The sequence below is a fragment of the Corvus brachyrhynchos genome, unplaced genomic scaffold (assembly GCF_000691975.1).
Source record: "Corvus brachyrhynchos isolate BGI_N302 unplaced genomic scaffold, ASM69197v1 scaffold23, whole genome shotgun sequence".
Taxonomy (NCBI): domain Eukaryota; kingdom Metazoa; phylum Chordata; class Aves; order Passeriformes; family Corvidae; genus Corvus; species Corvus brachyrhynchos.
Genome location: NW_008238983.1, coordinates 10548115 through 10563859, shown reverse-complemented (window position 1 = coordinate 10563859; position 15745 = coordinate 10548115).

Sequence of the window (15745 nt, the reverse complement as noted above, 5' to 3'; positions counted from 1 at the left end):
CGCTGTGGCTGAATCATCTCAGTCTTACTTAAATTTTTGTTTTAATAACAGGTATTGAGAAAGAACTAAGTGACCAAAGGCAGAAAAAGAAGTATGTTACAGAAATAGTACATCCTTTCCTGCAGTGATGATCTGATCCTTCACCACTGGTGGGAAGAGAAGAGTAGGATGGTGCTACCAAAGCACCACAATTTCAGAGAAATAAGTGAATCTTAATAAACACTTTTTTTTTCTTTTTTTTTTCACATTCAAAGGATATCATTTCAGTTTTCTCCTTATGATTATTTTTAACTTTAACCTTGTAAAACACACACAACCTGCCACAGCATCTTATTTGACATGGAATTAAATGTCTAAAACACTAGTAAAAGCAAACCCAAACCAACAGATATAATGAATAATAATTGCTGTTCTCTGTTTTAGCTTGTACTGACTACATGTGGGGTCCAAAGCCTTACAGTATGTCTACACAGTAATAAGAAGTGTGACTACAACTAATGTAGAAGCTGGAAAACCAGCTCTGCACTGTCTGCATTGGGTGGTAGCCACGCAGACACAGCACCAAGGCCCGGTGCAGCTTTGAATTAAGTATTTACAAAGATTTGGAGAGCTTGCACTGCACTTCATGCCGCAGCAGCAGCAGCAGCAGCACAGCTGGAAGCACCTGAGCCAGCAAGCTCACAGCTGGGACATTTTTACACAAATTGCCAACAGACTTCTGGCATTCTGTAGCATTGACATTCCCATACAGCTTCAGGATTTGTATTCATTTTGTATGGTTTTGCTTGAATGTGAAAAATAAGAGATCTTGTGGCCCATCTCAAGGCAAGATAACTAGAACACTTAAAACTCAAACATATTTTAAGAAGAAATATGACATAAAGGAGTTGAACAGTGGTTGTATTAGACTGGAAAAAAAGACCAAAACCCCTAAGGGAGAAAAAACTGTAAATAATTTGTGTCTTGGTGTTCCTGTTCTGTCTTCCTTCTGTGTTTAATTTCTTAAAGTACCATACCCCAGACATCAATCACATAACACAGGAATCTGGAATTGTGTGCACATGTAAACCATAGATATGGCACAAGACTTTCAACTGAATGTTCAAAAGTGTGATAGTAGCTCCTGCTATTACTTTGATTAAACAAAGTTGTTTAATCAAATCAAATTGTCCAGCCATCTGCAGTGAGTATTCACAGGGGGGGAAAAAAAAGGTAAAATAGACAGTATTTGAAGGACAACCCATAGGCAAAGGAGAGTAACATTGTTATTCAGTTCATTTTTTAGTTCTAGTGGAAATATACATTTCTTGAAACATACTTCTGTAGCAATTGTTTTATAGGTATTACCCCTAATCTTACTAGGCAGAAAGACAAAGTGATTATCTTTCATGTTGTCCACCAAAGAAAACAAAAAAATTGCTGGACAGGAATCAAACTGAAAATGTACTGTATTTTGATGTTTTAACCCCATAAACTTCTTCATACTTGATTATCATCATATTTGTTTTTAAGTATCTGCCCTTCTATTTTTGTTCAGACTCTAAAATGTTTCAAGTGAAAGACACCTTAAGTTAAAAACCTCAAAGTTTCCATATACAGAGGCAGAATTAATAACCTCCAGGAGAAATGACTGCCTAATTCTTACCTAATACAGTCCTGGTTATCAGCCAACCAGGGCCATTTTTCACCAGTTGTTCCTGAGACACTACCTTCACAAAAATATGATATTACTAAGTGGACGGGACATTTTATATCATGTGTCACAAACAAATATATCTTGTCAGTGTAAAACACCTCCATGCACACTCCCTTTCCATAGCTGATTGTGAAGGAAAGTGAACACTTAAAAAGAATTAAAGAATTAAAGTATTCTGGAGGGAACAGGAGTTGAAGACAAGCAGGGAGTAAGCAGAGGTTAAAATATGAAAAACTAGCAATTTAAACTGATTACAGTCTCAAAGTCCCAACCTGCTTCTTTAATAGCTGCATGAGACCTGTTAGCCACTTCCTAGGGGGAAACATTAAACAGGGATATTCCATAGTTCAAGCTTATTTTATATATGAGCAAAAGTAAGTTGAAACTGGATGATAGCTTAGGAACTGGCACTGAGAACTCAGTTTTTGGCAGCAACGAGAAAAATATGAATCATTCACAGAACATAAAAGAAAAAGAAGAGCAAAGGTCACAAATACAATGGTGACATGCAAAATTTCAGATGGTCAAGAGAAGATTTCAACTGTTTGTCAGTGTTCTTTCACGGAATTTTATTTCCCACTGGGAAGATTATTTGCATGCCCTTTCACTCTAAATTTTTTAGAGGAAGAAGATTCTGTAATAGACATATGTAAAAATAATTAATCCATTCACCAACAGTAACAAGACAATCCAGGATATATATTATTCTGTTAATAAAGAAAACTTCAGATAGCTAAAAATATTGCACTTAGCAAGTCATGGCTCTAAAGTCAGTGCTGTGAGAAGGACATGGCTTACTCTTGCCTAGCCTATGGAACACAGGAAGGACTGGGGACTGCAACAGTCTGCCAGGGTGAGTCAGAAAGAAAACACATCATGTATGAAAGGTAAGGGACTAAAAAGATATCAGTACCTCTGGGTTTCACCTACATTGTTCAGCTGCTGAGTCCACCAGCCAAGAAACAACACATCTTAGCTTTACAGAGTTCCAATGAACCTTATCAGTGTAGGAAGAATATTTACAGGCTTCCATGAGTAACAGTCTGCAAAGCAACTGCAGAGAAGGCCACATTTCCTTGCTGGGTTTCACAGAGCATGAAAAAACCTCAGAATTCTCTGCTAATTTGTGATATATCAAATCTCTTTAACAGAACTAGAGTTTTTTGGTTTGATTTTGGTTTTAGGGGGTTTTTAAGACTTGTGAAAGACTGCTCATGCAGAAGCCAGGAGGTTGCTATGGGATAGATATGTCTTGTTAACACTCAACCTAGCACTCCAAGTAAGTATTTCAGTAGGACCAGGGACCTCTCTGTAAACTTCCATTTCTCCCTGTAGATCTATTGGCTTGGCTAGCAGTTTGATTTTTCAGTGCAACATGTTGCAGTAATCACACTTGGCAATCACAAACGTGGATTAGCATAGCCAAGCGTAGGAAGACAGGGTGCAGTTTCCTGCCCAGCCTCAGGCAGAAGGGACATTTTGCACAGCTGGCATTGGGCATGTTTGCAAAAGCAACATAAACACGCAAAAAGCCCCTCAGGCTTCACATTGTGACACATCCCAAAGTTCAGTCTAGTTGAAGTGCTACCTTATGCCAAATGAAACCGAACCTTACTGTGGAAAGATAAACACCACCACATATTAAGAAACCCAGAACATTCAGTCTAGCAGAAAACTAGAAGTTGTGTCAAAAGCTAGATCAATATCTCTTGCTACAGCTGTATTTCCTAGAAGAGGGAAAAAACGTATGATGAGAAATGCTGAACTGTCTGCAGATTTCCTTTTTGATAACCATTCCCTCTACTCTCTCATCTCTAAGTAATTTCAGCTTTATCAAATTAGAAAGCACCACTGGTAAAAGATCTTCTATACAGTGGATGTAGTTTTTCACAGCTGGTACAGTGATCCTGGATTTACTAGCAATATTTTACTGAGGGAAGAAGAAATAACTGCAGTTCTAGTAAGACTGAGGGAGACTTACTCTCTTCCTTGGTAAGATAACTACTGTTTGAGCCTGCCTCTGACCCATAATCAAACTCTTATTTCAAAACTAAATTTTAAAAGTTTCATCTGAAATTTGACTGCTATATAGCTAACCTTTCCTTTATGAAGGAGCATAGGTTTTATCTATAGTTATTTCTCTACAGAGCCAAGCATGATGTATGCACGAGTAGCCAGTCAATACCGGATGCTTTAAAGAAAGACATAAAAACTAAAGCTGATCAATGATTTTTCATCAAAACATATTCTAGAAGAAAAGTGAGATTTTTGGTAAGATATCTTCTAGGTATCAACTGAAAAATGCAGCAATGCTTTCACTAAAAAGAGTAAATACAAAGTGGTGGGGAACAACAACAAACTCTGGAGATACTTTTCAGAGAACTGATGAAAAGGGGGAGGAAAAACCTTTGAAACTGTCCCAGGACAACTATGGGAGTATTTTTGGACCAGTCCTGGACAAAACCCATCATGCAATTAAGCAAGATTCCTGGTGCAAAGTGTTTGTCAGTAAGAGGGCCTATGTGCTGTATTTGCAATAAAATTTATGAAACCCTACACTTAACCCTCTTTCTCAGCGCAGTTGTTTGTATATGTTAACGTGCCATAAAGAACAGAAGCTTTTTATGCACTGGGAACTAATGCCAAAGAGTGTGTGATTTCACTAACCCACATTCTGAAATGGAAAGCACTTAGTGAATTACTCAGCTCTTTAGAAAGATCAGCTTCAGGTTTTACCAGCTGAGACATTTCACATGTGACAGTCTCTGAGTCCTTATCCAGTCTAAATCCTTATAAATGACACAGCAAGGAACATACACATTATTTTCCATTAATCTCTTTTCTAAGGGTTTGGTTTTTTTCAGGAAATTTTAATATTGTCTTCTGCTTGTTGCTCCATAGACATGCCCCCAGGCAATGCTTATCAAGGATATGCTCTACCAGAGTACCCTCTTAAATCAGGGTCACTATATCTGTGATATTCTACATAATCACATAGCTCTGACAAGATAATCTACCCAATTATCACCATTAACACCTTCTCAATTGTATTTTTGCCTGCTGGATTCTGTTCTACAGCATAGCATTGGGGATATCCCATCCAAGAAGCAAAAGTGGGCAGATGGGACTACTCTCACCAGCACTGGTATTGTCAGCCAGATGTGTAACCAACACCGCCACAAATGTGCTGTTAAAGTTTTCAATAATTGGTATCCTTTGATATTTCTAAGCTGCTGTAGGAGGCCTTTACATAGAAGCTCTCCAAAGAAAAACTTCTGAGGTCTGCAGTGGGTTTAGGATCAGACTAAAACAACCCTAAGCAATAAATACTCTCTAATTCTGCATTTATTTCACTTACGAGAACCAAGGATAGTCATAACTTACGTGAAAAGAGACGTCACTTTTTTCTTTGATTTTTTCTGTTTGTTTTTGAAAGCACATACAGTTTCATGCACAAGATTCAGTCTGGACACAGCCACAAGGTCCCACCTCCTACTTTTTTCCTGCATGATAAAGAGAACAGAGATTTAATAAACAGACTCACAGAATAAATGAGGTTAGAAGAAACCTCAGGAGGCCCAGCTTCCTCTACAAATCAAAGCTAACATTGAATTTGCATCAGTATCTCAGGGTTTTGAAAACCTCACAGACTCCACAGACTCTCTGCACAACCTGTTCCAGTATCTGACAATCCCAACAAAAGAAAACAAAACACAAACCGACCTTATATCAAGTCAGATAGTCCTATTTGATTTAATAAGCACTACCTCCAGTTCTCACAGCATGGATCTCAGTAAAAAAAAGATTTTTCAAAGAAATGAAAATTCATTTTTAAAGGAAGGAAAAGCCAAGGAATAAAATCTTGTTGTCTTCTTGTGTGTTTTGATGAATAATTATTTAAGGCTACACTATATTTTGCATTTATCCTTCAGTTCCAACACGTCCCTAAAGTGGCATGTGACAGCTTTCTTCTCTTTGCTCTTCTGTGATCTGTCTGCTTTCCCAGTAATCACTTGCTTTGTTCTCTAAATTTTCTACCCTATATCTAAGTTGTAAGCATACTTCCAATTAAACATTAATTCATGAACAGCCTGACAGGAAGCCTTTAATGAATCATGCCAGTATAGCTTTTTCACCATTTCTATTTTCGTGTAAAACTTCTGAAAAGCATGTCCAGTCCCTATGCTCCAACTTTCTGTGACAAGGCAGCACAGAATGCAGAGGGCCCATAAAACCACGGGTCTACCAGGTAGAGCTGATATGTGCAGTCTCCTGTTTCTCTTTCATATCATAACATGAACATGAACCACTCTTTTTTTGTCTCCATTCTATGAACAAGCAGACCTCTGTAGGCCTTGCATGTTTGTCTGTGTAGAGATTTATAATGTACTGAAGTAATGAGTCAGGGAACTGGATTGCTTCTAATGTCCTTTCAAAACAAGAAAATGGAGAAGCTCAGTTACTGAGGCTCAGTACTGCTCTCACTGCTCGTTATACAGACTATTTAAAAATCCTAAATAGTCTTCTCAAATATCAAAGAAAAAAAAAAAAACCAGCCCTTCCATTATTATTCCATTTTATGCATGTTCTCTTCCATCTTAGCCTCTTAGTGCCCTGATTTTCTTTGGTCTTCAAACTCATCTTCCCTCCCATCTCCTTTTTCAAAAAGGATAGTGTGAAACCTATCTCAGCTTTGGTGTCTGAATTCCTTTTATTTGCCTAAATAGTGTAAAAGGGAAAAAAAAGTAAAAGATGTTCAATAAGTATTTTCTTTCCTGCCTTTAGTACACCTTTCCCTTTAATTTTCTTCTAATAGTTTTAGTTCATTTTCTTCTATAGTATTCACTTTTTCTTTCTCTCAAGGGTGCCTGATCTTTCTGAATGTAATATCATTTTCCCTTTTACAGTATCCTTTATTGCTTACAAGGACGGCTTTTGATGTCTCAGACCTTTTCTCTATAAGTTCACCTTTCATTCTGCTTTTCAGAACTATTCAGCCAACAAAAGTCCAAGCCCCTGTTATTATAAGCAAAAAAACTTAAAAATCTTCATTTTGTGTGTTTGAATTACACTATCATTTTCTCTGGAAAAGATAAATAAATATTCCAGATAACTAGTCATAGACTAGACTAAATCTAGCACATCTTTATGTATGTATAACATGTTCTTATCCAAATATATAAGTATATGCAATATCAGACACAGTCATGTGGTCTTACATCCAGATGGCCAACAACTGGAAAGGCTGAGGCCAGAATGAAGATAAACTCCAGTTCTCCTGAAATCATAAGCAAAGGCATGCATTTATCTTCATTTCATGGGGCCCTGGCACTACCTTATTGCACTAGACATTGCTAGAAATATATGCATCTAGACAGCAGATCTTCTATATGTTTCTGCCATCACTCTCTAACTAGCATGGCCTCTGTATGCCTTGCTGAACAAGGACACATACACAGCAAACTGAGGACTGCAGATTTTATATTGAAAGAAATATGGCTCCACTGTTTGTTGTAAGTGCCATGCACTACAGCTTAACAGCTAGTTAAGAATTAATAAAAAAGAAAATCAATTACAAATATATTTCTTTGCAGTAAACTTTGGCTTTGACAGTGAGACTATGTACTTCATGTAGTTTTTAAGTACTGGACATTACAGAGAATAACCCTAATTATTTTTACATATATTTACAGATTTCCCTTTTATGCTTGCATGTAAGGTAAATGTTTAAAGAACTTTGGAAGGATTTTATCCAATGACTATTTTAAAACAAAATACATAGACAGTCCAGAAATAGAAAACTGAAAGGATCTTGTGAACAGTTGATGGAATCCAAATATCCACATTGTCCAATCAACTGCCTGAAATACTGCACTATGTCCCCCCATGCCTTCTGGTATAGTCAGAGGAATTTTTTAATTCCTTCCTTCTCCGGTGGCCCAGCTTGTCAGGAGAAGTGGAAAATGCTTGCATTCAGTGCAGGTGGCAGCCTAGCACCTAGGGCAAGTCCTGACGGTGGGGGACTCAAGATGAAGAGAAAGGCAGAGCCCATGCCCCCTCTTTAGTGGTTAAATGCTGTAAGCAGTAACTTACTGGTAACCTCCTGCTACCATTAAGCTGTGAGGTAGGGGGTGGGCACTGACACGAACATGGATAGAGCCTCTCTGTGCATTTGGCAAGCTCAGAAGTCACACCAGGATAGACATCACTCTGCTCAGTGTTCCAGTCCAAGCAAGGCAGGGAGGCAAGGGCAGAGGGGCAGCTCTGGCTATGGGGCCAACACTGATTATTCCCATCAGTAGATTGCTCCCATCAGCAGAATGTGTCACTACTTCAGAGACCGTTACCTGAGATAGTTCTGGGATTACTTTACCACAAGCAGAGCTTTTCAGATCACAGTGATGAACTCCAATGTCCCTGGCTCTCCTAGATCCTCTTTTAAGTCTTTCTTATTAATAGAGAAATAACTCACAGAGTTAATATTTTGTTTCATAATGTACACAACATGATTCTAGGCACTTTAAAAATTATAAAATATAAAAGAAATAATGCACAGTAAAGGAAATAAACTCCCACAAAGAAACCTTCCCTTTCAATTGTGTCATGACCCCATTTTTCCTAATGAATGTGCTACTGAAGATTTCAAGGGCACCTAAGCATGCTTTGAAATTAAGTGAGTTATGTTTTGAATACACTAGTTTTGAATAGATATATCTTGAATATAGAAATGATAACTGATATTGGTAAATCATTCAGTATTACCAATTTTTAACCCTAGAAGTGTAAGTTGGGGGAGATGAGACAAAGCTGGTGGCAAGTAATGGCTTTTTCTTGATTATGTTAATGTTTGAGAGCAATCAGAGTTTCTTCCCAGAAGTCTTAAAGCAAACAATTCTGAGTCCATGTGTCTCCCAGGATAGCCATTTGCTTTGTCATTATCGTTCACCTTTTCATTCTCCAAGCTTTATTCCACCAACATCAATACTGTACATTTAGAAGGACAAAGGCAGCTGGGATGTACATTATACACAGTGAATTTATTTATCCAGCCATGCACTGGTCATAGTCATGGCTAGCAGGTGTGAAGCCTGTAGCAACTACATTGTTTTGTACAGTTCCATTTACAAAAGAAAGTCCATCATGATTTCCCAGTCTAGCATAGGACAGCAACGTGCCAGGTTACCAACATATAAATGACACCATCAGCATTTGAGGGTCAAATCAAGGCCCACCGTTCACATCACCCATCTCACTTAACAACTCATCAAAACCACTCTCTGAAGGTTCATCTTAAAAGTCTGAAAAACTGGGTGGCCACCCAGGCTGTGTTTTTACTGCACCTCTGGAATCCTGACAGGCAGATCTAGCCCTACCTCACAGTCTCTGCTGTGGGGTGTTCATCTGGGTCCCTTCCAGCAGCAAGCAGAGACATATACACACACACACACATTCAGGGATTGTGTTGTTAGAGGCCGGAGCAGAAGCGGGCTCAGGAAGCCCAAAACCAGCTACAATAGTGAGGCACTGTCCTGCTGAGCGTGGATCCTCTCCCCTGAAAATGGCCAGCTGAAGATGTCTGGAGATTGCTCTAAAAAAAAAAGTCTATGTATATCTCCACAGTGGCCAGATGTGTGCCTTCTGAGTCTGCATCCCAACCAGATTTTCTTCTAGTCACCAACTGAGTTATTCTTTATGAATTCAAGGAATTGCTTTAGAAACCCATTAATGCTTTTAGCCCTCTCAAGATTGCACTAGGAATGCATTCACAACATAACGGTACATTGTGTGAAAAAGTACTTAATTTATTTTTAAATCAAATAGTGCCATTGACTGAGTTGAGTCCCTGTATTTTGAGAAACAGTGATTAAATTATTTCGCACTGCCATTTTTCATGCCAGTCCTGATTTTATGGCTCTCTGTGATACCCTGTCCTTTTCCAGGCAGGAAGGTGTGAAATTTTACCTTGTTCAGAACATATTCCCTGCTGCTGACTGACCTCATTGCAATTAATCTAGATGAGTTATGAAAAGAGCAGTGTAAATGTGATTAAAACTAAACTTGAATAATGTTCACACCCCAAATTTTGAATTCTAATTCCCTCCAACAGAGCCTTGAATAGCTAAAGTTGACACTCAGGCCTCCCACACTAACAAATAGTTGGGCTGTTTGCAAGATTTTCAGGCAATCTTGCCAAGGTGGACAGAAGCAGCTCCAATTCGAAAAGTGCTGATTATATTCACCTCAGCATAGCACTTTCAGAGCAGAGCTGCCCTAGGGCAAAGCAGAGTGCAGATTGCCAAAAAAGCTGGGTAGGCAGATTGCACAGTGCACAAAGGAGATTATGGCAGAAAGGCAGAAGCATCCCTGATGTGAAGTGGGAAGCAATGCATGTGGGAAAGCCTGCCCTCATGAATACACAGCCAGAGTGTTCCTTTGGAGAGAGAGGGAGCTGAACTGCGTGCAGCCTTCAAGATCTGACTTCAAGGACACAGCTCTAGAACTAGGACCCAGAGAAAAAACCCCTGCCAGAAGTTTTAATGAGTAGTATTTTTTTCCTAAATTAAAATTCTAGAAAAGTATCTTGGTTTTATTTGGCATGTCACTATTTTTCTGTAGTTTGTCCCAAGGAATAACAATAATTCACTGTTTTCTGCCAGGACACAATTATTTTTATAATAAAAAAAAATTTAACATTTGTCAAAAGTTTTAAATTCTTCAATAGAAAACAAAAAAAATATATCATTATATGTTGTTACTAAGTGCATTTTTTTAATGAAGATTTATTTCAAAATACGTCTTCCATAATAATTAAGGGGGAAAGGCATTTATTTTTAAAAGTCCAAACCCATGGTCCTTATTTAATATGGTTTTATGATGATTGACTTCAACTGCTCCTTTTACAACTTTTACAAAGAAAACCCAACAAATAAACAAAAACCTACAGTGGCCTCAGCAAACATCTAGTTTTGACTAAGTAAATAAGTACATTGAAGCTAAGGGAATCACCTGCATGCAAGATTTAGCTACTTATGGATGTGGTGTCAAAGCTGATTTGTTAACACTTGGAAGAATGAGAGAACACAAGCAACAGGACTACAGACCAGACGTTCACCAGGGAAATATGCAGGTGAAATGTTGTTTTAAGGAGAAAAAAATTAGAATACATTTTCCACCACCAAGAAAAGGGAAAAAAGTGCTGTAGAAGTAATGACAGAGCACCAGGATTTCCTGCCTATGAGAAAGTGGGAACATTCAACAGATGCCCAGAGAATGCCTTGGGACTTCACATTTTGGTGTCATTAATCATTCCCAAAGCAACAGCACACAAAACATCTAATGATCATCCAGTAATTAATATAGCGACAAGTAGTATAATCACAGAAATATGTCAGTTGACCCAGCAAAATACTTGTTTGCAGTTCAAAATGGAATATTTCAAGATATTGTAGTTGACTAAAACTACCAACTAATAGCGTTTAATATTAACTCTCAAGTCCGGAAAATAGTGGGTTCCCTTCAAATTTCCTTGAAAATGCCAACATTTGACAGTGCTGTCTTTTTATGGAAACAGCCACAAAACTGGAGCAAATATCAGATGGTGATTTAGAATCCTATGCACTTGCATTGGAATGGTTTTTTTGTTATTATTTTGGGTTTTTTTAAAGACTAGACTAAGCCATTCTGCAGCTGGAGGCCAAATTCTCACCCTTGATTCAAGAGCTTACTTGAATACCCAGCCTACAAATACTAAATTCTCCGAACTGTCAATAAAAGGAGTCAATAGAGTTCCAGAGAGGGATCTCCTTTCTGAAGAAATTTTTGTAGAATTGGTTTAAGTCTCTCTTCCAATTCTAAGTTCTTTCCCAAGGAGCAAATATAATAGACTGGTGAGACAGTTTTTCCTCACTGCATTTTGTGAAGGTGAGCCTCGATGTTCATCAGGACAGCAATCAGTAGAACTTCCCAGCATGCAAAATTTTGCATTCGTATTTTAAGTTTACTGGTGTGCATTTATAGCATAGATAGTTAGGTGGTATCTGTACCTGGCCCATGACACAAATAGAATTTGTTTTACACTTGTCATCTAGACTTGAGATCAACATTCCATGTCATTTTTGAAATTGTCAGGCACAGCTGTCTAAACTCAGCTGGGAAGTAAAGATGGTATTCATCTTTAAAAAAAGGTGTATCATTCTTTAAAAAATAAAGGAATTGCAACACATATAAAAAAAACCACACACAAACCAAACAACAAAATATAATAAAAATGCAAGAACAAACTATCTACGTAAGAGAAATAACACTCTTTTTGCAGATGTGCTGTCTAATGCCAGGATCTATGGGAAAATCCCAAGGGAAACATGGAGGTGGAAAGGCAGAAACATCAGAAGTGCATCTGCCTATCATGAAGCAAAATCACTCCCAGTTCAGACCTTCTTGTGACCCAGAACCCACTCCCTCCTCTGTTATCTTCCCTGGTACTGCTGGTACTGTTGTAACTTTTTACCTGCAGAAAGTCAAGTTATAAAGCTCTAAAGTCTGATGCCACACTCTGGCCACTTTTCTGGTAACAGGAGAAGGCTGCTCTATCCAGGGATGAGTAAAGACCAACTTCACGGCACTGGTGAGCCGGAATATGACACCTTCAAAGAGCATCACATAGGATGGGTGGCTTGAGGGCTTCAGGGCCTACACGATTTCTACTCTTTCCAGGTTCCCTTTGTTCTGAAATAACATCCTATCTTGCTTTGTAGAAAATGGGGAGAACATATGGATGAACTGGAATGGCCTGCCACAGTATCAGAAGCTTTGCCTTCATGCTGGCAATGTCCAGTTTGAAGGAGTCTGGTCCCTTTTCTTATTGCCAGCAGAAAGACTGAGAGCGTTTCCTCCAAGGAGAAGGAATTCAAGAACAATACATTAGTGACCTCTTCCAAGCTGAACAGCACACAATGAACTCCAACACAACACAGCTATAAAGTGTTTGGCAAGGAAGTAGTGCCTCAAAAATACAACAGCCAAAGCAAAAATATCAAAGAAGAAGGGAGCTGAATTCCAGGAAGTATAAGAAAGGGCTTGTAACTCAGTGCAGTGTCTTTGATGCAATGGCACTTGGAAGAGATTATACGGGATGCAGCATTTTTCAGAGTCATGATTTGAAGAACCTGACCTGTCAGCACTTTGAGGTAAAGTTAAATTTCCTTTTCTAATGATTGAGCTATTAGTGATCTAGCTCAGAATATCTCTAAGGCTTTGGACCTGGACATGCTTTAAGAATAAAAAGTCTTCATGAGGCTGGTGATAGATGGCTCCTCTGCAGAGAGAGCACAGTTTTTAACTATGATGTTCCACCTAGACAGTGGGTATATCATCCAGTTTTGGAAACTGCCCTCTCTCTGGTTAAGAATATTTATCTTCTCAACCAGGCTGAGTGAGAAAAAAAAAGCATTAAGTTTGGAAAGACCTCTGAGATAAGATCTCAGAAGGAGTATAGGCAAATTTATATATTTTATCATTAATTTAAGCTATTTTATATACTATACAGACCTAAGGCTTATTTTTAAGCTTGGTCTACAAGTGAGACTAAGGTAAAATATTCTTCTTTGACTTACCAAACTGAATTTTATTTCAAAAATAATCCTAATATAAAACAAACTTGTAAAATTATTTAACAAATATAACTATAATTATTATGGCATCCCGCAGTGACAGGGAGGAGAAGAGAGATCCAGCAGGCAGGAATTGTGCAGCAAGATTGATTTATTTAATTATTTTACAAAGTCTTTTATAGACTTTTTTCTTCAAAGTCTAATTGGACAAAGGATCAGCCACCCCTTGGGGGTGATTGGCTAAAATCCTAAAACATCCATTGTCAAAATATTTTTCTACTGTACCATAAACAAAGCTCTGCAAGGTTGCAGGTGTTCATAGTTTACAGAACCCTGCAAATATCTTCATGAGAGAGAAAAGTATCTCACGGGTCTAGAAAGAAGCAGGAAAATTTCTTGCTAACAGCATTTTTGTATCCACATGCAATGTTTTTCATAGAATATATGCAGAGAAGTCATTAGCTGGTTAGAGGGATCAAAAGCTATCAATTTTTCTAAAGTTTATTTTTAGGTATTAAAAGCTGTATTATAATTTTTCTCAGTAGCAACTTGTAAATACTTTGGAAAAAAAAAATCAGGAACCAGATCAGATGATCTTGAAACAGAATTTTAAGTGATTCCATTACAATTTTTTCTTGTCATATTTTGTTGTTAGTTGCAAAGGCAAGTAATTGCACATAATGCTCCCTCCATGGGTTATGAAAGGAGAACATACTCATTAACTTCATTGCTGACATAAAGTTATGATGGTTGCCACTCTTACTTCAGAATGGCTCCCTGCTTCAGCTGTGCTTCTGCTAATAAGTTACTGATATAGAGACAGACACCTGTCAGAACTTGCTGCTTGAGACAGTGGTAAAACCATTTCTCTTCCTCTGTGTCTGTGCTGAGCAGCTTCAGAGTTAAAAGGCACAAAGACAGAAAAACTGAACATCCTAGAATTGTATTTTCAAATGTATTTATCAAGTGCAAATGATGACACTGGGGTAACTGTTGTTCTTCTTTGCTTCTAATGCCAATCTTAAAACTTATCATAAATTGAACAAACTACTTTGGAATAATGGGCTCTAATTTTAAGTTTGTGACTTGTGACTGATTTGCTGGGAACTCAAATCCCTCATTACTCCAGCTTTCTTTTTTGTAGAATCTATCTGGTAGTTCATACCTAATTCTCAGGGCTCCCAGGGTGGGGGAAGAAGATCTGATTTGTAACTTAACTTTCAAGAAGCTGCAAATCATTTACTAAAGTTCTCCATTTTCTTGAAGGAAGTCTCTATAAAGTGCAAACTAATGCTGTGTACAGATCTGCACAAACACTCAGACAAGGAGTAAACTTAAGTGGAGCCCAGCTACCTACCCTACAACCATTTTCTGTCACAGAGCATTGTAACTATTTTCTTTTTGTAATCCCTTCTTTTCCCACTCTTTGCAAGCTAAGTTAGCTCAAGGATTTGTAGCAGATATAACCCAGGCTCTTTTTGTTACATGATTTTATAGAAACCATTAGGTGATTTGTGCTGTGCAGAGATTGAGTAAAGCAAGCAAACAAACCAACAAAAAAGATGATTTTGTGACGGCTTTTGTGTTTGCAAAACATACCCTGTCACAGCCGAAGTTGCTGAAGAGAGACTGTTAAGGTAACTTCAGTCACAGTATCTTTTTCTAGCAATACGTTTTTTGTTTATTAACATTAACTGATGGAACACACTGCATCCAATAAACTGCAACATAGATCTCCTTTTGTGTCTGGTTTAGTTAAAAAGTTTAGAAACAAAGCCTTCTGACCAACTACTGAAATGTAATAATCAAAGATATTAAACTAAAAGTTGTGAAAATACAAAAAAAAAAAAAAAAGGAAAAAGAAAAAAGAAAAAGAAGAAAAAAAACACCCAAAAAACCCCAAACCAAAAAAACAAACCAACTCTGCTCTTTGAAATCTTATATGTGGAAATGAAGATTTCTTTCTCTGACTGGAAATGGAGTCATCATAAATGGGTTTTTTTTCCCACTGTTCTGAACAACAAGACATTGAACACTTCAAAGCTGTGTTTTTAATGAACTTACACAAAGATGGAAATAAATCTGAAGGGATTCTTTTGTTACAACTTGTGCAGAAAAATGGGTATGATGCTCAGAGAAAAGTCACTGTGAAAATTCAGAAGAATTACACATGAATTTCCAGTGAGTGAATGGATTTCCAGTCAGTTCCTGCCCAGAATAAGGGGGTTGTTTTCCATCTTCATATTAAAGAGGAGAAACTGCTCACTGGAACTTAAGATTTGGGAAACACAGGGGAGGAAAATTACCCAAGTAAAATGTCATAAGGGGTCTTTTGAGGAAAATTATCACAGTAATTAATCTCATAATCCTCACCAAATACATTCTGTTTCATATAAATTAAATATCCACTTTAATACACAAGTGTTTCCCTGCATTAAAG